At 42.0% G+C, this 21117-nt stretch overlaps 1 protein-coding gene and 1 long non-coding RNA gene across 7 annotated transcripts in view; one reads left to right on the top strand and one right to left on the bottom strand.

Moving 5' to 3' along the window:
• The window catches only part of LOC147369394 (uncharacterized), a 259997-nt gene that overhangs the window by 94592 nt on the left and 144288 nt on the right, over window positions 1–21117 (bottom strand). Inside the window, exon 1 of one of the 6 annotated variants that reach the window (XR_015167439.1) lies at window positions 5559–5856. The exons of 4 other annotated variants lie outside the window; for them this stretch is intronic. The gene's annotated coding sequence lies outside the window, so the exon portion shown is untranslated. Of the gene's footprint in view, window positions 1–5558; window positions 5857–21117 lie in introns of those variants that run through there. One more of the 6 variants, XR_015167440.1, reaches the window with a different exon arrangement.
• On the top strand, window positions 1788–19605 carry LOC147369396 (uncharacterized). Its single transcript, XR_015167444.1, has 2 exons — window positions 1788–2068; window positions 19171–19605. It is a non-coding gene; the product is annotated as an uncharacterized LOC147369396 (long non-coding RNA).

The raw sequence follows: 21117 nt of genomic DNA, 5'->3' as shown, positions 1-21117 counted from the left end.
CGATGAACATTGGGGTACACGTGTCTCTTTCCCTTCTGGTTTCCTCAGTGTGTATGCCCAGCAGTAGGATTGCTGGATCATAAGGCAGTTCTATTTCCAAATTGGAAAAGAAGAAGTAAAACTCTCACTATTTGCAGATGACATGATCCTCTACATAGAAAACCCTAAAGACTCCACCGGAAAATTACTAGAACTAATCAATGATTATAGTAAAGTTGCAGGATATAAAATCAACACACAGAAATCCCTTGCATTCCTATACACTAATAATGAGAAAACAGAAAGAGAAATTAAGGAAACAATTCCATTCACCATTGCAACGGAAAGAATAAAATACTTAGGAATATATCTACCTAAAGAAACTAAAGACCTATATATAGAAAACTATAAAACACTGGTGAAAGAAATCAAAGAGGACACTAATAGATGGAGAAATATACCATGTTCGTGGATTGGAAGAATCAATATAGTGAAAATGAGTATACTACCCAAAGCAATTTATAGATTCAATGCAATCCCTATCAAGCTACCAACAGTATTCTTCACAGAGCTAGAACAAATAATTTCACAATTTGTATGGAAATACAAAAAAACCTCGAATAGCCAAAGCGATCTTAAGAAAGAAAAATGGAACTGGAGGAATCAACCTACCTGACTTCAGGCTCTACTACAAAGCCACAGTTATCAAGACAGTATGGTACTGGCACAAAGACAGAAATATAGATCAATGGAACAAAATAGAAAGCCCAGAGATAAATCCACGCACATATGGACACCTTATCTTTGACAAAGGAGGCAAGAATATACAATGGATTAAAGACAATCTCTTTAACAAGTGGTGCTGGGAAATCTGGTCAACCACTTGTAAAAGAATGAAACTAGAACACTTTCTAACACCATATACAAAAATAAACTCAAAATGGATTAAAGATCTCAACGTAAGACCAGAAACTATAAAACTCCTAGAGGAGAACATAGGCAAAACACTCTCTTTTAAGATATTTTTAAGTAGAAAAGTTTTTAATCATTCCAAAAACAAAGTCAAAAAAGGCAAAGTGATAGCTGAACCTCAAGACATGCTTAATAAGTACTAATGTGTGTGCATGCCTAGTCATGTCTGACTCTTAGGGACTCCATGGGCTGTAGCCTGCCAAGCTCCTTTGTCCATGGTATTACCCAGGCAAGAATGCTGAAGTGGGTTGCCATTTCCTCCTCCAGGGGATCTTCCCAATCCAAGAATCGAACCACAGTCTCCTACACTGGCAGGCAGATGCTTTACCACTGAGCCACCTGGGAAGCCCGATAAATACTAAGGCTTGTACTAATTAACTAAGGCATGGTCAGAGAAGTAGCACTGCCCCTGAACTCAGGGAGCTCACAGAGCTCAGGGGGACAAAATGCACACAGTCCTTAGAGAACAATTTTAAAATCCACAGAGATTCGGGGGCAGACAGGATCTGGGGTGTTCAGGGAGGGCTTCATGGTGGAGGTTTCCCAGGGTTTCAGGATGGAAGGCCTTGGATAAATGGAGGACTAGGGAGTGCAAGAGCAGTGCCGACGCAAACGAAAGGTCCCGGGCTGTGAGTGAGCCTGCCCTTAGAGGCTGGGGTCTAGGAAAAGGCCTGGCACACTGTGGATGCTTCTACGTGCCTCCTGAGCTCGGCCTGCTGCACCCCCTTCTCTTCAGAAGGTGGCAGTGGCCATCGAGAGTTTGCACATCAGTCTGAACGCTGCCTCTTCAAAGGACAGGTTTCAGTTTCCCTGCAGAGGACCGGGTCTGTGGGGAATGATTCAAGGCAAGACTGCTCTCTGTCCCAAAAGCTGAGCCAAAGGCAGGCTCTTGAAAGTCTGGGAGGCCTACCAGGGAGCAGGGCTCACCTCTGGGGTCACAGAGCGGTATTCACGCCAGGACCAGGTTGGCTCCTATCACCACGCCAACCTCAGGTCAACCTGCCTCCCTCAGAAGCACACAGGTGGAGGCTGCGATCTTCCCAGCTGGTATCTAAGCGGCTTGAGGGTAGCAACCAGCCCTGTGTGGCTCACAATCCTCTGTTAGAGGCTTCAATGAGTAAGTGACCCCTTCATATTGCTTTGTATACTTGGTCTTTGCTGCAGAAGCCTCTGGCTTTCCCCCTTGCTGGCTGGTAGAATGATAACATTGCCAGGAGTTGGGAGGAAAGAGCTGGGGTCTGGAGTTCACAAACTGATAAATAAGGTTCTGTTCTAAGAGGCCAAAAGAAAACAGGGATTCATACCAATATTCTTGAGAGTATTTGAAGAAGGAAGAGGACAGGCTGTCCATTATTTCCATGGGGGAAGGAGGAGAAAGGGTAGTTTGCAAATCATGTTCACTGGAGGCAGAAGCAGTCGTCGGTCTATTTCACATGATTTCTGAAAGAAGGCGTGAGGAAGGGACGTGGTCTTCCCACGGGCACGTCCTTAGTGGAGAAAGGTGATGCTTTATTTTGTCTCAAGCTCAGGAATGTCCTGGCGGGACTTTAAGCAGGGAGAGCAAAGCTGGCTCCAAAGAGACACATCCCGCCCTGTCAGCTTCTTTCCTCAGCCCTTGGATGGTTCATCCCCATCTGCGTCCAGTCTGTGACCGGCAGTATTCACGGGGTCCCGCTCAGCCTGTACTGATTCACTGTCCTGAAAGGTTGGGGCAGAGACACACACTATCTCCCAGACGTGCAACTGAGGGCTCTTCCAACCCCAACTCCTCGTTCATTCTGTCCAGCTCTGTTCCCAGCTACTGAGCCTCCGTAGCAGGGTGCAAGGCCTTGGGTACCAGGGCGGGCATGGCTCCTGTTCTCACAGACTTAGAGCCGGCAACCTCCAATCTGAGCCTCATGATTTTCCTTCTAGAACCCACAGGAATGATGATGCCTTCCTCCTCCTAGGGCAATTGTCACTTCTTTCAGAACCCAAAGGGGCTGGCTCCCTATCTTGGTTTTAAAATCTTCACTTTCTGCTCAGAGGAAATGAGCTTCCTTCATTCATTCCACCAGTGTTTAGTGAGAGATTCTTATGAGCCAGGCTGTGATCTAACAAAATAGAAAAAAACAATCTCTACCCTGCTGCTGCTGCTAAGTCGCTTCAGTCGTGTCCGACTCTGTGCGACCCCATAGACGGGGCTTAAATTTTAGGGGTGGAAGTAGCAGAAAAACTAATAAGTAAGTCATTTCTCCAAGTGCTGTGAGCTAAAAAGCTGGAGCAGGGTGTGCTCTGGGAATAAGGGAAAGGGGGGTATGTTGAATAGGGGGGCTCAGTGAGCTTCCCTCTCGGCTCCCGCCCGCTCGGCTTTATCTTCTTGCTGAGATGGTGTTATTATGGTTCCCAAATGTTTGAGGCTCGAGTGAAGAGTTCATCTGTAATGGGATTATCTCTGGCCCTGTTTGCTTTCATTACAGTCCCACTCTCTCCGAGCATGAGAATCTAACCTTACCGAAAGCATATTTTGGTAATCTGATATAAACTAAATTTAAACTTTGACCTCCAACAATAAAAATGCTACTTTCCCCCTCTGCAGACCTGAAATACAGATTAAGGGCCTGCCAGCTTCACTTTCTGGGTTTCTAACTGACTTCTAATTAGATTCGAAGCATGACTCAGAAGAGTCAGGCCCACCACGGACGCTGGCACACGGGCCTGGCTTTTCCTCCTACCCATCAGAAGTTGGATGCCTCTCCCAACTTTCCTGCATCTTTCCCTTCAGCTCCTGTTTCATAGGCTTGTCGCTGAATCGCAAGTTAGCACTGAAAACTCAAGATGAAATTTCTGTCTGAAGTCACATTGCAAATGGGCTCTGATTCCCGGTTTGCACGAACAGCTTTAATCCTGGTTTGGATAAAGGTTAAGTAGGAGCTTACTCCATTCTGCCCCCACGTCATGTTCTAATTCCTATAGGTTATCTTATTTAGAAATTAAGGCAAGCCGAAGCCACGTGGGGGCCGCCCGCTGCTGGGGCTACTCCCTGTGTGTGAGATCCCTGCAGCCTTACTTGCCACCCGCTCACCAACCATTTTGTTTTTCAGAACCTGGCATTCACGTGTTCAGGTTGTCAAGCCACAATATTAAAAGCTTGTTTTTTCCTTTTATTTTTATTTTTTTGAAAGGGAGACATTAAATAAGTTTCATAGTCTGGACCAGAATAAGCAACTAAAAATTCAAATTCAGGGATGTCCCACATTAATAACTGTTCACCAAGGAAGCATTTCCTGTTTATACATTGAGCTAATGAGAATCCATCACCCCTGTCAAATGCACTGAACACCAAATTCAAATGTCAAACCAAATGTAAGAGGTCACACATTTCCTTTGCTAACTAAAAGTGTAATTCATAAATATTATTGCTACCAAACTCTCCATCTACAACATTTGTTTAGAAATATGCACATGTAATATAAATTGTGATTAAGTTAAATGGGTATATTATTTCCTGTTTTAAGGGCTAACAGCAGCATGAATTATGCTTTACTGCAAAGAAGGCTCAAGTCACAAGCAGTTCTGCCTGAGTACAGCCTCACATTTTACACCCCCAGGTTGGTTTTTGCACGTTCATTCATAAATACTGTACATTACCCAGTCTTGCTGATAACTTTCACTTCTGCTGCCTTATAAAATAGCTCTCACTATTGAAAAGGTCAGCTAAATGGACATAAACTTTGAGTCTAGCTACATGTAAAAATAAAAGTGGAAAAACAAAAAAAGATTTACGAAGCCTGGGTCTTCCTTTACCTCCGTAAGCATAATACCAGAATCCAAATTAAACTGAAACTTTGCATCTGTGCCATGATTTAGTGAGATGGGAATTGTTAGCACAAGAAGCAACAACCCAGATTTTTAACTTCTGAAATTAATGCCAGGGAGCAGAAAAACAAGTAGGAAAGCAATCTTTCATTCCGTTTTTGTCTACAAATAAATTCAACTAACGTCCTTAGTTTTAGAAACATGTAAACGAATTAATATATATGTCATTTTAGGAAAACAACACTTACTCCAGTAAGGAAAACAAGGAAAGCAGAACAAACAGAAATATGTTCTCACCTAAGAACCTGATACAGAACCTCATTTCACTCTAATAAAAGGATAGGAAAAGGAAAACCCAGAATCAAAGCTGACCCTGACCAGCTGAGGAAAGGAATCCAGTTTTCATTGACTCCGCAGTCAATGAAAGTCAATGAAAACTATTACCAAAGACCAAAAAAGAAAGGCAAGCAAGCAAACAAACCCTACCCTTCCCAGCCTACGTTGAGAGGTTTGCTCCCACAGAAGGATGGAGGACTTAGCCCCACTCCTCTGCAAGGCCTCTGGAGCCTCCTTCCCATGGGGGCCAGGTCCACCCTGCCCCCTCCTTCACCAGGCTAAGGCATGCAGAGGAGATAGGTGGGTTAGATGCTCCTCAGCAGAGCTCTGAGTCATCACTGTTTTCCAACCCTTCCCAAGTCAGCCTGACGCCATCGTGCCAGACAATTTTGCAATGAAACCAAATCTTTGCTGTCACAGATTGGCGAGAGGGATAAAGTGGGTTCCTCAAAGAGATAACCGAGCCGACTCACCAGCTTTTGAAGTCTAGTGAACAGGGTTTCATAAGCTCCAGATTCAGCAGCAGATAATTAACAGATACAACTAAAGCTCATTTCTGTGGACACTCTGCCTATTCACCACGAGGCCGGCAGGGGCTGCCTCTCACCTGCCACCCAGTTCTCCTCTCCCCAGGGGAAGGCTGAGTGGGCAGATCTGGGTTTGAGCATGCTGCTGTGGCCACTGCTAAGTTGCTTCAGTCGTGTCCAACTCTGTGCGACCCCAGACACGGCAGCCCACCAGGCTCCCCCGTCCCTGGGATTCTCCAGGCAAGAACACGGGAGTGTGTTGCCATTTCCTTCTCCAGTGCATGAAAGTGAAAAGTGAAAGTGAAGTTGCTCAGTCTTATCCGACTCTTTTTGACCCCATGGACTGCAGCCTACCAGGCTCCTCCGTCCATGGGATTTTCCAGGCAAGAGTACTGGAGTGAGGTGCCATCACCTTCTCCAGGGTTTGAGCAGAGCTGCTGCTAAAGAACAGGCTTACAGGATGTAGCTCTCATAAAATATTTCAAATTAGGTTTACAATAGTTTTATCATAGCATTTGCCCATCAAAATATAATTATACCATTAACTTATTTTTTAATTAATTTATTTTAATTGGAGGCTAATTACTTTACAATATTGTGGTGGTTTTTTGCCATACATTGACATGAATCAGCCACAGGTGTACATATGTCCCCACCATTCTGAATCCCCCACCCACCCCTCTCCTTACCCCATCCCTCTGGGCTGTTCCAGAGCCCTGGCTTTGAGTGCCCTGCTTTATGCATCAAATTTGCACTGGTCATCTATTTTACACATGGTAATATACATGTTTCAATGCTATTCTTTCAAATCATCCCACCCTCACCTTCTCCCACATAGTCCAAAAGTCTGTTCTTTACATCTGTGTCTCTTTTGCTGTCTTGCATATAGGGTCACTGTTATCATCTTTCTAAATTCCATATATATGCATTAATATACTGTATTGGTGTTTCTCATTCTGACTTACTTCACTCTGTATAATAGGCTCCAATTTCATCCACCTCATTAGAACTGACTCAAATGCATTCTTTTTTACAACTGAGTAATATTCCATTGTGTATATGTACCACATATAACTGCCTTATCCATTTGCCTGCTAATGGACATCTAGGTTGCTTCCATGTCCTAGCTGTTGTAAACAGTGCTGCAGTGAACACTGGAGTACATATGTCTCTTTCAGTTCTGGTTTCCTTGGTGTATATGCCCAGAAGTGGGATTGCTGGGTCATATGGCAGTTTTATTTCCAGTTTTTTAAGAAATCGCCACACTGTTCTCCATAGTGGCTGTAGTAGTTTGCATTCCCACCAACAGTGTAAGAGGGTTTCCTTTTCTCCGCACCCTCTCCAGCATTTATTGTTTGTAGACTTTGTGATAGCAGCCATTCTGACCGGTCTGAGATGGTACCTCATTGTGGTTTTGATTCGCATTTCTCTGATAATGAGTGAAGTTGAGCATCTATTCATGTGTTTATTAGCCATCTGTACGTCTTCTTTGGAGAAATGTCTGTTTAGTTCTTTGGTCCACTTTTTGATTGGGTTGTTCATTTTTCTGGTAGTGAGCTGAATGACATTTTAGAGATTAATTCTTTGTCATTTGTTTCATTTGCTAATATATTCTCCCATTCTGCAGGCTGCCTTTTCACCTTGCTTACAGTTTCCTTCATTGTGCAAACGCTCCTAAGTTTAATTACGTCCCATTTGTTTATTTTTGTTTTTATTGCCATTACTCTAGGAGGTGGGTCATAGAACTTGCTGTGATTTATGTTAGAGAGTGTCACTGATTTATTTTAAATACAGTACTTTCAAATCTGGTAACTGGGATTTGAAGTCTAGCGAAAGAAAAAGATTTTTTAATCCCATATTTTTTATTAGCATATAATTTCCATAAAGTGAAATGTTCAGGTTTTAAGTGTTTTGTTCAATCTATTTTGAAAAATATACACAAAGACATGGAACATTTCTCTCAACCAGAAAGTATACCACACCTCTTCTCAATTTTTCACCCTCAGAATCAACCACTTATCTGATCTCTGTTACCATAGGTTAGTTTTTCCTACTCTAGAATTTCTTATAAATGGACTACATAGTATATTTATTTTGGTATCTAGCTTCATTCACTCATTCCAGTTTTGAGAGTCACCCATGATACTGTGTATATTAGAAGCTCATTCCTCTATATTGCTCATAACTTGTCATACGACTGTGCCACAGTTTATCCATTCAGTCATTCATTCCATCTGATAGATACCTGGGCTCTCTTCCAGTTTCAGAATTTTATGAATAAATTCGCTATGAACATTCTGATGCAAAAATTTTTGTGAAAATGTGTTTTCATTCTCCTCAGGTAAATATCTGAAAGTGGAATTGCTAGGTCATAGGGTAAATGTATTTTGAACTTTTAAAGAGAATAATCAGTTTTCCTAAGTGGTTATATCATTTTATACCCTCACCAGCAATGCAGGACAGTTCTAGTCCCTCTACTTCCTCTCTCACATTTCATGTTATCAATTTTTTTTCACTTTAACCCTGTCAGTGGATAACTTCTAGTGGATAACTAGTAGTAACTCACTGTAATTTTAATTTGCATTTCCCTCAAACATAATGATGCTGAACACTTCTTCAGGTGCTTATTTTTTGGGTGATATACATTTGCCTATCTCCTTTAGTGAAGTCTCTATTAAAACTGTTTGCCCATTTTTAATTGAATTGTCTTTTTATTCTTGAATTGTTAAAGAGTTTTTATACTCTGGATGCAAGTCTTTTGTCAGACATATGTGTTAACCTATTTATTCCCTTAACAATGTCTTTGATGAGCCTAAATTTTTTATTTGGATGAAATTCAATTTACCAGATTCTGTTTTTATGGTTCATGTTTTCTGTGACTTCTCTAAGAAATCTTTGCTTACTTTAAGGTTGCAAAAAATTCTGTTTTTTTTCTTCTAGTCATCTTACTGCTTTACCTTTTACATTTAGGTCAGTGACCTACATTGAATTGACTTTTATACATGATTAGAGATAGACGCCAAAGTTCTTTTATTTTTTAAAAGTATAACCAATTGTTCCCGTACCAGTTGTTAAAGAGATTGTCATTGCCCATTGAATTTCCTTGACATTCCTGTCAAAAATCTTTGGACCATATATCTGTAGGCGCATGTACAGACTCTATTCTGTTCCATTTATCCCTTTCATCAGTACTGCACTGTCTTGATTACTGTAGCTATGTAGTCAGTCTTGTAATCAGGTAGGATAAGTCTTCCAAATTTGTTTTACTTTTTCAATACTGTTTTGGCTATTCTAGGCCTTTTTTTCTTTCCATATAAATTTTAAGATCACTTTGTCAAAGGAAAAATTGCCCACTTAAATATTTGATTTTTTATGCTACAGTAAATGTTATTTAAAATTTTTTACTGTCGACTATTCATTTCTAGTATATGGAATCATAACTCTGTTTATCTTTCACTACTGCAAAATTAATTACTACTTAATTAATTAAGCTCTACTCATCTTCCAAAAATCCTTAGGAGTCTCTTTGTATAAAGTCATGTCACCTATAAGCAAAGACAGTTTTACTTCTTCCTATTCAATCCGTATGTCCTTTGTTTCTTTTGCTTATAGTATTGCCTTGTCAAAGACCTCCAGTACAATGTTGAGTAGAAGTTGTGAAAGAGGCATCCTCACTTTGTCTTTAGCCTCTGAAAGGAAGCATTCACTTACCAATTAGTATATCAGTTGTAGGTTTTTTTGTTGATACCATTTGTTAGGTTAAGAAAGCTCTCTTTTATGCCCAGTTTGCTGAGTTTTTATCATGAAAAGAAAGAAGTGAAAGTGAAGTCACTCAGTCATGTCCGACTCTTTGCGAACCCATGGGCTGTAGCCTACCAGGCTCCTCTGTCCATGGGATTTTCCAGGCAACAGTCCTGGAGTGGATTGCCATTTCCTTCTCCAGGGGATCTTCCCAATCCAGGGATCAAACCCAGGTCTCCCTCATTGTAGACAGACACTTTACCATCTGAGCCACCAGGGAAGGCTGTTATCATGAATAAATACCAGAATTTGTCCATAGGTTTTTCTGCATCTATGCAAAGATGATTTTCTTCTGTAACTAACATGATAAATTATACAGATTGGTTTTTAATAGTATATCAACTTGATTGGTTTTTAATAGTATATCAAATAGGCCTTACAAATAGCTGTGAAAAGAAGAGAAGTGGAAAGCAAAGGAGAAAAGGAAAGATATAAGCAACTGAATGCAGAGTTCCAAAGAACAGCAAGAAGAGATAAGAAAGCCTTCTTCAGCGATCAATGCAAAGAAATAGAGGAAAACAACAGAATGGGAACAACTAGGGATCTCTTCAAGAAAATCAGAGATACCAAAGGAACATTTCATGCAAAGATGGGCTTGATAAAAGACAGAAATGGTATGGACCTAACAGAAGCAGAAGATATTAAGAAGAGATGGCAAGAATATGCAGAAGAACTGTACAAAAAAGATCTTCACAACCCGGATAATCACAATGATGTGATCACTGACCTAGAGCCAGACATCCTGGAATGTGAAGTCAAGTGGGCCTTAGAAAGCATCACTATGAACAAAGCTAGTGGAGGTGATGGAATTCCAGTTGAGCTACTCCAAATCCTGAAAGATGATGCTGTGAAAGTGCTGCATTCAATATGCCAGCAAATTTGGAAAACTCAGCAGTGGCCACAGGATTGGAAAAGGTCAGTTTTCATTCCAATCCCAAAGAAAGGCAATGCCAAAGAATGCTCAAACTACCGCACAATTGCACTCATCTCACACGCTAGTAAAGTAACGCTCAAAATCTCCAAGCCAGGCTTTAGCAATATGTGAACCGTGAACTTCCTGATGTTCAAGCTAGTTTTAGGAAAGGCAGAGGAACCAGAGATCAAATTGCCAACATCCGCTGGATCATGGAAAAACCAAAAGAGTTCCAGAAAAACATCTATTTCTGCTTTATTGACTATGCCAAAGCCTTTGACTGTGTGGATCACAATAAACTGTGGAAAATTCTGAAAGAGATGGGAATACCAGACCACCTGACCTGCCTCTTGAGAAATTTGTATGCAGGTCAGGAAGCAACAGTTAGAACTGGACATGGAACAACAGACTGGTTCCAAATAGGAAAAGGAGTTCATCAAGGCTGTATATTGTCACCCTGCTTATTTAACTTATATGCTGAGTACATCATGAGAAACACTGGACTGGAAGAAACATAAGCTGGAATCAAGATTGCCAGGAGAAATATCAATAACCTCAGATATGCAGATGACACCACCCTTATGGCAGAAAGTGAAGAGGAACTCAAAAGCCTCTTGATGAAAGTGAAAGTGGAGAGTGAAAAAGTTGGCTTAAAGCTCAACATTCAGAAAATGAAGATCATGGCATCCGGTCCCATCACTTCATGGGAAATAGATGGGGAAACAGTGGAAACAGTGTCACTTTATTTTTCTGGGCTCCAAAATCACTACAGATGGTGACTGCAGCCATGAAATTAAAGACACTTACTCCTTGGAAGGAAAGTTATGACCAACCTAGATAGCATATCCAAAAGCAGAGACATTACTTTACCAACAAAGGTTCGTCTAGTCAAGGCTATGGTTTTTCCTGTGGTCATGTATGGATGTGAGAGTTGGACTGTGAAGAAGGCTGAGCGCCGAAGAATTGATGCTTTTGAACTGTGGTGTTGGAGAAGACTCTTGAGAGTCCCTTGGACTGCAAGGAGATCCAACCAGTCCATTCTGAAGGAGATCAGCCCTGGGTGTTCTTTGGAAGGACTGATGCTAAAGCTGAAACTCCAGTACTTTGGCCACCTCATGTGAAGAGTTGACTCATTGGAAAAGACTCTGATGCTGGGAGGGATTGGGGGCAGGAGGAGAAGGGGACGACAGAGGATGAGATGGCTGGATGGCATCACTGACTCATGGACATGAGTCTGAGTGAACTCCGGGAGTTGGTGATGGACAGGGAGGCTTGGCGTGCTGCGATTCATGGGGTCGCAAACAGTCAGACACGACTGAGCGACTGATCTGATCTGATCTGATAATAGTATATCAACTTTACATCCTGAGATGAACTCTACCCTTTTTCTATATATTGTTGATTACATTTGCTAACACTTTAAGGATTTTCATACCTATGTTAATAAGGGACTTTGATCTGTAATTTTCCTTTCTTATTGATACCCTTGTCTGGTGTTGGCATCAAAGTAACGCTGGATTCATAAAATAAGTTGGGAAGTATACTCTCATACCATATTTTCTGAAATAGCTTATGTAAAATTGATTATTGCTGCTGCTGCTAAGTTGCTTTAGTCGTGTCCGACTCTGTGCGACCCCATAGACGGCAGCCCACCAGGCTCCCCTGTCCCTGGGATTCTCCAGGAAAGAACACTGGAGTGGGTTGCCATTTCCTTCTCCAATGCATGAAAGTGAAAAGTGAAGTCTCTCAGTCGTGTCCGACTCCTAGCGACCCCATGGACTGCAGCCCATCAGGCCCCTCCGTCCATGGGGTTTGCCAGGCAAGAGTACTTGAGTGGGGTGCCACAAATTGATTATTAGCGCTTCCTTAAATATTGGAAAGAATTCACCAGAAAAACTATATGGGTCTGGACATTTGTTTGTTGGAAACTTTAATTACCAAATCAATTTCTTTAGTGAGTATAGGGTTTAGATTTGCTATTTCTTCTTGTGTCACTTTTGCAGGTTATGTTTTTCAAGTAATATGTCACTGATGACATGGATGTTTTTTGAATGTTGGCTACTTTGTATTAATAGAAACAGGATGTTTTGTACAACTTTTGCTGTAAAGTTGTTCACAATATCACCTCATTAGCCTTTTAATGTCCTTAGTGATAGCTCATCTTTTATTCCTGGTTTATGAATAATTTGTGTCTTCTTTTTTCCTTTTTATAAAAATTGTTATGGTTAAACATATATGTAATATAAAATTTACCTCCACAATCATTTCTAAGGCTACAGTTCAACAGTATTAAGTATATTCACCAATCTCTGGAACTTTTCATCTTGCAAAACTGAAATTCTGTATCCAGTAAATAAATGTTCCTAGGTAGTTATCATTTTTATTACTCTTTTTAACAAACCAACATTAGTCTTTGCTGATTTTCCTATTATTTGTTTTCTATTGCATTGATTTCCACTCTTACTTGGGTTTAATTAGCTTATCTCTTGTTAACATTTTAAGGTGCAAACAAAGGTAGTTGATTTTGCATCTTTCTTATTTTCTAAGATAATCATTTAAAGCTATACATTTCCCTTTAAAAATTATGCATCTCACAAATTTTGATGTCACCTTTTTATTATCATTAAATTTAAAATATTTTGTAATTCTATTGTGACTTCTTTGAATTCATGGACTATTTAGTCCATTATTTAGTACTGTTTCATTTCCAAATATTTGAAGAATTCTGTAGGTATCTTGTTGTCACTGATTTCTACTTTGACTCCATTTTGTTCAGAGAACATTTAGAAATTCAATCCTTGGAAATTTATTTAGACTTGTTTTATGGTCTAGTTTATGATCTAGGTTGAGGAATGCTCCATAGGCACTTGAGAAGTGTGTGCATTTTGCTTTTGTTGGATGGAATGTTAGATAAATGTACATTAGGTCAGGCTATTGGCAGTGCTGTTCAGATCTCCTATACACTCACCAATCTTTCAACGCATCAGTTACAAAGAGAAGAGTCTCACACTCCTCAGCTGTGGTTCAGCTTCAGCTCGGTCAGTTTTTGCTTCACATATTTTGGAGCTCTGTTATTATACAACAACTTTTAGATTTTTATGTCTTGATTAATTAACACTTAATGCCATTATAAAATGCCCCTTTTATCTTTTTATCATCTTGAAGTCTATTCATTCTGATATTAGGAGAGCTTCAACTGTTTTCTTAAGCATAGTGTTCGCATGGTATCTTTTCCCAACCTTGTACTTTCCGTCTGTGACTTATTTAAAGTGTATTTCCCGTAAACTACATATAGTTGGGTCCTGCATTTTTATCCAGTTTGCCCATCTCTGCCTTTTAATTGGGAAGTGTAATCCATTTGCATGTAATTAACTATTTATATATTTTTGTTTTAAATATACCAAATTCGGGTTTTGAGTACCATTAGGCCTTTACACCTTTTGTTTTTCTGTTACTCCTATCCTGAATTTTGGAATGAAACAAATATTTTTAGTATTTTAATATTAGTATTTTTAGTATTTCATCTCACATCTGCTATTGACATGACTTAGTGACTAAACAACAACAATTGACATGTTAGGCTTGCTTTTTTGCATCATAGTGATTTCTCCAGAGATTACACATTTATCTTTATCACTTTACTTTCAAAACATATTTTACTACTTCCTGAATAGTTTAAGAACTAAGGACAGTACATTTCCAAGTACAATGCCCCCACCCTTTGTACTCCTGTTGCCATTGGTTTTAGTTCTAAAAGACCATAAACCTCCATCTTCCTTTGTCATTATTACTTCAAATGACTGATTTTAAGTTTTAAAAGTCCTTTTAATTTATAGACCTATTCACTCCTTCTTGGGCCCACTCCTTTCCATGGGACCAGGTTTTCCTCTGAAATTATTCTTTTAGTCTATAGAAGTCCTTTTTAGCATGTCCTGCTCTTCTGGAGATTGGTTCTTTCGGCTTTTACTTGTGTCGATATATCTTTATTTCATCCTCATTTTTGGAGTTTATTTTCACTGGATATAGGTTTCCAGGTTGACAGGTTTTGTTGTGTTTGTTTTTTCCATGCAGCACTCTAAAGATGGCATTTCCATTGCCTCTGACCTCAATTTCTGATGAAAAGTCAATTCTCATTCTTGTCATTGTTCCTCTAAGTCTGCGATAAATCCATAAGAAAATTTTTTATCCTTTTTCAGCAATTTGACTATGATCCCACCTGGGATTTTCTAAGCTTCTCAGACTGTGATGGTTTGGGGTTTGTTGTTTGTTTGTTTTCCATTAGTTTTGGAAAGTGTTTGGTCCCTATCTCTTCAAATATTTTTTTCTGACCTTTTTGCTCTCATCCTCTTTTCCTAGGATTCCAGTTAAAGTGTGTTAGCCTTTTGGTGTTCTCCCTTAGATCAAATGCTCTGTTTTGTTTTTTCACTCTTTTTTCTCTTTTTGTTTCAGTTTGGATGATTTCTATTGACATGTCTCCATTGAGTCTTTCCTCTGCTGTGTCCCATCTGCTAAGCACACCAACAGAATTCATGTCTGACATCCCATTTTTCATCTCCAGTATTTCCATTTAGACCTGTTTTTAATATACTTTCTAGATGGCACAGTGGTAAAGAATCTGCCTGCCAATGCAGGAGACACAAGAGACATGGTTTCAATCCCTGGGTTGGAAAGATCCCCGGGAGTAGGAAATGGCAACCCACTCCACAGTATTCTTGCCTGGAAAATTCCATGGACAGAAGAACCTGGAGGGCTTCGGTCCATGGGGTTGCAAAGAGTTGGACATGACTAAGTGCACACATGTGCACACACACACTTCCATCCCTCTGCTGAAATCCTGTATCTGTTCATCCATGTTGCCACCTTTCCTACTAGATTCTCTGACAAACATATGATGGTTATTTTACAGTTACTGTCTGATACTTCCTCAAGGGTGGGGGTCTCTCAACACTCCTACCCTCCCCCAGTGGCAGATAACTTCTGCCTCCTATTCTTGAAAGGTCAGGAAATGGGAGAGTATTTTTTTGGTTCTCCTGCTTAAACTACAGACTTGGGTAGGTCTCATGTACCTATACCACAGGGAATTTTCTGTCCATTCTCCTGTCCTGACCCCAATCTTCCTAGTGAGTTCTCAGTAGAAGTCCATGGACAAAAGTGAGTACGAAGACACACCCAAGTCTGGAGCTTCCAAGAATTCTAAACTGTTATGCTAACCCACACGTGGCTCTTAAAAATTCCTTTAAATTTAAACTCTTTCCGTCTCACTTGGTTCTGTGATGGTTACCTCCTCCTGCAGCTCAGCCCACAGTGAAACACTCGTGGGTCCCACCTCTTCTTGAAAGGGCTGCTACCCTTTGGACTGTAATCATGCATGATTTTATAAATGGGCTAGCTTGTTCTTATTGTTAGGGTGGCAGTAATGTTCTCTTCCAACTGTTTATATACTGGGCAGAAGCCCTCATTAAATATAAATATGAGTAACTAATGACCTCTCTCTTTCAGTATGTATTTATAAGATCTTAGATACAAATTCACTTTTTGTACATTTATTCTTTTCTAGTGAAATTATAATCAAACCTTACCCTTTTCCTTTAGTCCCGTAACTCCCTGCACATAGAGCTTATGAATAGTAATAGGGTAAGGCATTTGTGTGCAATCAAAGACAGAATGGATAACATTAGAATAACTATAACATCTGTTGTAGTACCATGAAGCAGGTAAAGTAACCAGTAGCACAGTATCACAGAGCAGGTAAAGCAGGTGGTATGTTACATATGCATGATTTTATTTCTCACAACTCAATGAATTAGATACTGTTTTCCAGATGAGGAAATTCACGTTCAGGGAAATAAAATGACTTGACTAAGGCCACATAGCTAATAACTAGAGAAATGAAGACTTTAACCGAAGCAGTCTGGATTTTAGAGTCTACTTTTAACTTCCATTATACAAAGGAGTAGTAAGGGATTAAATGTTTACTTAAACTAAAATTTTTATGTTCATGATCTGACATCTGAGTTCTAATTCATGTAGCTCTCCATACATCCAGGGTCAGAGCAACACACACACACACCCTTTTTTCACACAAACCCTCCACCAGGAAATGCCACTCTCCCACTTGTGTCACCAGAATGTCCTTCCATCACCCTACTGCCTTCAGGAATAGCCTCCCTCCAGTGAGCAGAGGGCCAAGACTGGACGGAGGTTTGCAGAGTGTGGCAGCAGAGCAGTGGCCCCAAGTAAGATGAGCCTGCAGATGAGTCCAAATGCAGAGGGAAGCTGGACTAGCCAGGGAGAGCCCTGAGGCCTTCACTGACCACCCGACTTGGGGAGGGATTGCAGAGCCTTGGTGCACTGTGGGTCATCAGCTAATTGATCTGAAGGCTAAATCTATGCTCTTAAGGAACTGGAAGGAAAAATTCATGCAACTACATTTACAGTTCAGCAGCATAACCTCCCCGACAATCTGTCTAGAATAGGGCTTGCCTTTCTTGAAGCAGTCTCTTGGCTGTTCAAAGGAAGACTTTCCCAAGTCACTTTAAAAACTAAAGACGTTGCCATTAGGGCCAAAGAGATCAAAAGCACCTTAATCTCCTCTATCAGCAGGCCAGCCACTTACCAAGTCTGAGAATGTTCCCCACGCGCTGCTTCCTGAGCCTGCCTGACAGTCCCTGGGATTGGTACCTTGGATCTTGGAAAACAGAAATATGGTTTTACTTATGCAGGTCTCTATCTCTGGGAGATGCATGGTATGATAACACAGGGGCCCAATCGTCTCCCACCCCAATGGTTGCAAAATGGTATTTCAGAATTCATAATTGGAATAGCTGTGGTTGCTTTCTTTAAAGAGGGATCAAAACATTGAAATCCATCCAAGAGCCCTGCTCCTGTAACCTGAGAATGGGCGGCATTCATTAATGGAGTACACACAAGGCACTTGCCCTCATGTCCTTGAGAAAGATTCCCTCAGCATTCCTCAGCATGGCTCACTTCGGAAGGCACAGCTTGTACAAGAGGCTGGTATTGCAGGCTTCCCTGTTCTAGGCTCTGTCTCATATCACTAGGCTGCTGACAAGTTAAGGTTGCATTAACAGAAGTACACTTCCAAGAACAAAGGAGGTGAGGCCCTTTCTGCTTCTGTATGGCTAACTTGTACAGGGTCTACTGCATTCTGAACGTTTGCACTTTCAGGTGGACTGTGCTCAGATGGTAGAAGCGTCTGCCTACAATGCAGGAGACCCAGGTTTGATCCCTGGGTCAGGAAGATTCCCTGGAGAAGGAAACAGCAACCCACTCCAGTACTCTTGCCTAGAAAATCCCATGCATGGAGGAGCCTGGTGCAGGCTACTGTCCATGGGGTTGCAAAGAGTCAGACACGACTGAGCAACTTCACTTTCACTTTGCCCAAATAGGGTGAGTTCTGTGGAGGGGTGCTCAGGATGAGGGTTGATCTGTGGCCAGGACATATAAAGTGGTTATACAGTATGGATGAATTTAGCCTGCTTATATTTTTTACTTCTGCTTTATTGATTAGCACTCTATCTCATACTTAAACCCTCCCCACTCTGCACAGCAGGCTCACATGTACTGATCCTTCTTCCTCAACTAAAGCTTGGACTCCTTGACAGGAGAGATGATGGGTGGTTAACACACAACACCTAACATGCCCAAGAATATTTGTTGGAGGAATGAACAAATAAATAGACAAACAAAAGGGCTGCCTTGGAAAGATGGATTCCTACATGCCAGTATTTTTACTCAAAGAACAAGCCACCTCACCCATCCATGAGATGATGGGAAGACCCTGGTCTGCTGATGTAAGGGGGTAAGGACATTCCACCTCCCTCCCAAAGAGATGCCAGGGGCTGAATGATCAAGCTTCTTCAGAATCTATGAGCAAGTGGGGCTCCCACTATAGAAAGCATAATAATAAATACCAAACTGGAAGAAGTCAAAGATAGGGGTCAAAGTGGAGTCATGAAGCTGTGGGGCCTCAGGCAAACTGCTTAGCAAAATCCGTCACTGGGCTGACTCTCAGAACCCAGGCAGGAGGTTGGCACCTGAAATGAGGCTGGCAGTGGAGGAGAAGCAAGAGGGTAGAAGGACCCTGCCATGGACTGCACTTCTAGGATAGGAGAGTGAAGCTCATCACTGCGGCTCTGTTGTTACCCACACAAACAACACAGAGAACACACCCAGCCCCTCGTAACTGTGTTCCCCTCTAGCTTCGCCCACTAGGAGGCTCAGGGTCTAATGCATAGTCTACCCCCCAAAAGAGCACTGGACCTGTGGTCTTTCTTTCTCACCCCTCTTCTATGGGACCATCAGCTCTGGGAGTGGAGGACTGTGGTTGCTGCGTTCATTGCTCTATCTGCACAGGCAGGCACATACTCAGAACTCAGCAGATACTTGCTGAGTGACTGGTCCCACCCGTTTCCTCATCCTTCTTCTCCCTTACCCCAGTTTCTTCCCTTATTTAATGTTTATCCTGCTATAGCAGCTGTGTTTCTGAAACCACCTCAGACCCTCTCTTGTACAAGGTGGGGTACAAATAGATACATGAGAAAAAGAAGACAGAACAATAACGAATCCATGGGTACATCAGTCACCCGTGCGGCTTATGTAATGTGGCTCTGCTGACCTTTCTCACTCCCTCCCAGAGGCAGCCCCGGAGGGAACAGGCGCAGAAGGCGGTGGTTCTGAAGTTCAGCTTTGTCCTTAGGAGGCCCTCCTACCAGGCTGCTCCCAGAGATTATGTTACCTCCAGACCCAGCTGAAGGGTTGCCTAGCAACACTCACAGGACTCTTCACCTCTAAATCCCTCGTTTGTGTCTTACGTGTACACAGAGCGGTGTGAGCCTGACCCAGCGCACCATCCTCCTCCACAGCTCCCCACCTAAAACAGGCTGCTCTGCCTGTGTCACTGGAAACGTCTTCTATGCCTGGCCTGTGACTTCCAGCCTGGACCTGTGAGCTCCCGTCAAGCATGAGCATGGAGGAGGGCAAGCAGATCACGCTTCGAGAACCAGAGCCACCATCTCAGATGAGCACAAGCCAGAAAAAAAAAGCAAGGAGAAAGAAGAGAGATGAGCTGTGAGCCCACACATGTCCTATCAAGAACCCATCACCCCAAGAACTGCCTCCTCTGAGATTTTTCTCCTCTCAGGAAAATGCTTTATTTTTCACCCAGAAGGTCAAAAACATGTGAATGGGTAAATAAATGAAGTGTTGCTTAAGATCATGTCTAAACAGTGTACAAAAATAAATATCCTCACTCTAAAGTAAGACAGTATGCAGTGTCCATCTGGGGAACTGGGAAAACAAGGAGGGGGTTGGGAGAAACCGCTCCATAAGGGCCTTCCCTGGTGGCTCATGATGAAAGAATCCAGTGAGGGAGCTGCAGGAGACGCAGGTTTGATCCCTGGGTCGGAAGATGCTCTTGAGTAGGAAATGGCAACCTGTTCCATATTCTTGCCTGGGAAATCCCATGGACAGAGGGGCCTGGTGGACTACTGTCCATAGGGTTGCAAAGAAGCGACTGAGCGCACACAGCTTTGTAAGACACAAATTTCATCTGTGGCTTTCCAGAAGCCAAGAAAAGGAGCAAAGCAGTCCAAACTCATAGACTCCCAAAAGTGGGCCAGAGGAGTTGACGTGGGCAATCACCCCTTTCTTCAGGCTCCAAGCAACCTTGCCAGGCAACCTCCTCGCTGCCAGCAAGGATACATTTCACCACGGCCTCTCTAGCTGCATCTCCAGCTTAACGACCAGGCAACCGTCAACTGCAAGAGTGTCCATAGAAAACACCGCTCTTTTCCCTTTACTCAAGGAGCCAGCCACGTTTTCTTGTACTGGGTCTAAAACCAGTTACCTCCATCTGGCCTCTATACCTCAGCCAAAAGTTAAAACATAAGCATTACACACATAAAAAAGCAAAAGAGCAATTTAAGCTCTTTATGATGAAATGTATTTTTGATAGTGAAATGAAGAACAGACGAGGGGAAAGGGTCGAATCAAGATATTTTGGAGCTGTGCTGGCCAATAGGTAGCCACTAGTCACGTAGGTCTACTTAAGCTTAAATACAGTGTATTAAAAGTAGATAGAAGTGAAATCTAGTCCTTTTGTTGCACTAGTGCTGTGTTAGTGGCTCAGTTGTGTCCAACTCCTTGCAACCCTATGGACTATAGCCTTCCAGACTCCTCTCACCATGGGATTCTCCAGGCAAGAATACTGGACTGGGTGGCCATTCCCTCCTCCAGGGCATCGCCCTGATCCAGGGATCGAACCTGGGTCTCCAGCATTGCAGGCAGATTCTTTACCATCAGAGCCACCAGGGAAGACCATTATTGCACTAGCCACATTTCAAAAGCTCAGCAGACACATGCTAGTGGCCACTGTATCAGATGCCTAGGATTATAAAGAACATTTCCATCATTGTAGAAAGTGCTACTGGACTGCACTGCTCTGGACCATTCCAAGAGCAGGCTGTGGTCACAACACTCCATCCCCAACATGGTGGGCTCTGTCAACAGGCTCTGCTGGATGCCCATATGCCCCTGATCAGCACTTCTAAGCTGCACTCTCAGTCTCAAAAATAAAAATCCCTACACCCAAGGCCAAACACTTCTGGGAGTTTTCCTGGTACCCCCAGATCTGTGTCTCAACCAGACTTAACCCCTCATGCCATCAAAATTTACCATGTAACCCATCTCTGGAGCCACACTTTCATACTTCTTTAGAGGCGTAGTGGATGGAGTGGTGGCCTCCTAGAACCTGTGACTGTAAACAAATTT

This window comes from Bos grunniens, chromosome 7 (genome assembly GCF_055505025.1).
Source record: "Bos grunniens cultivar Pamir isolate PY7600 chromosome 7, Bosgru_T2T1.0, whole genome shotgun sequence".
Taxonomy (NCBI): domain Eukaryota; kingdom Metazoa; phylum Chordata; class Mammalia; order Artiodactyla; family Bovidae; genus Bos; species Bos grunniens.
The sequence above is the reverse complement of the archived record's forward strand: the minus strand, read 5'-3'. Positions and strand labels throughout refer to the sequence as shown.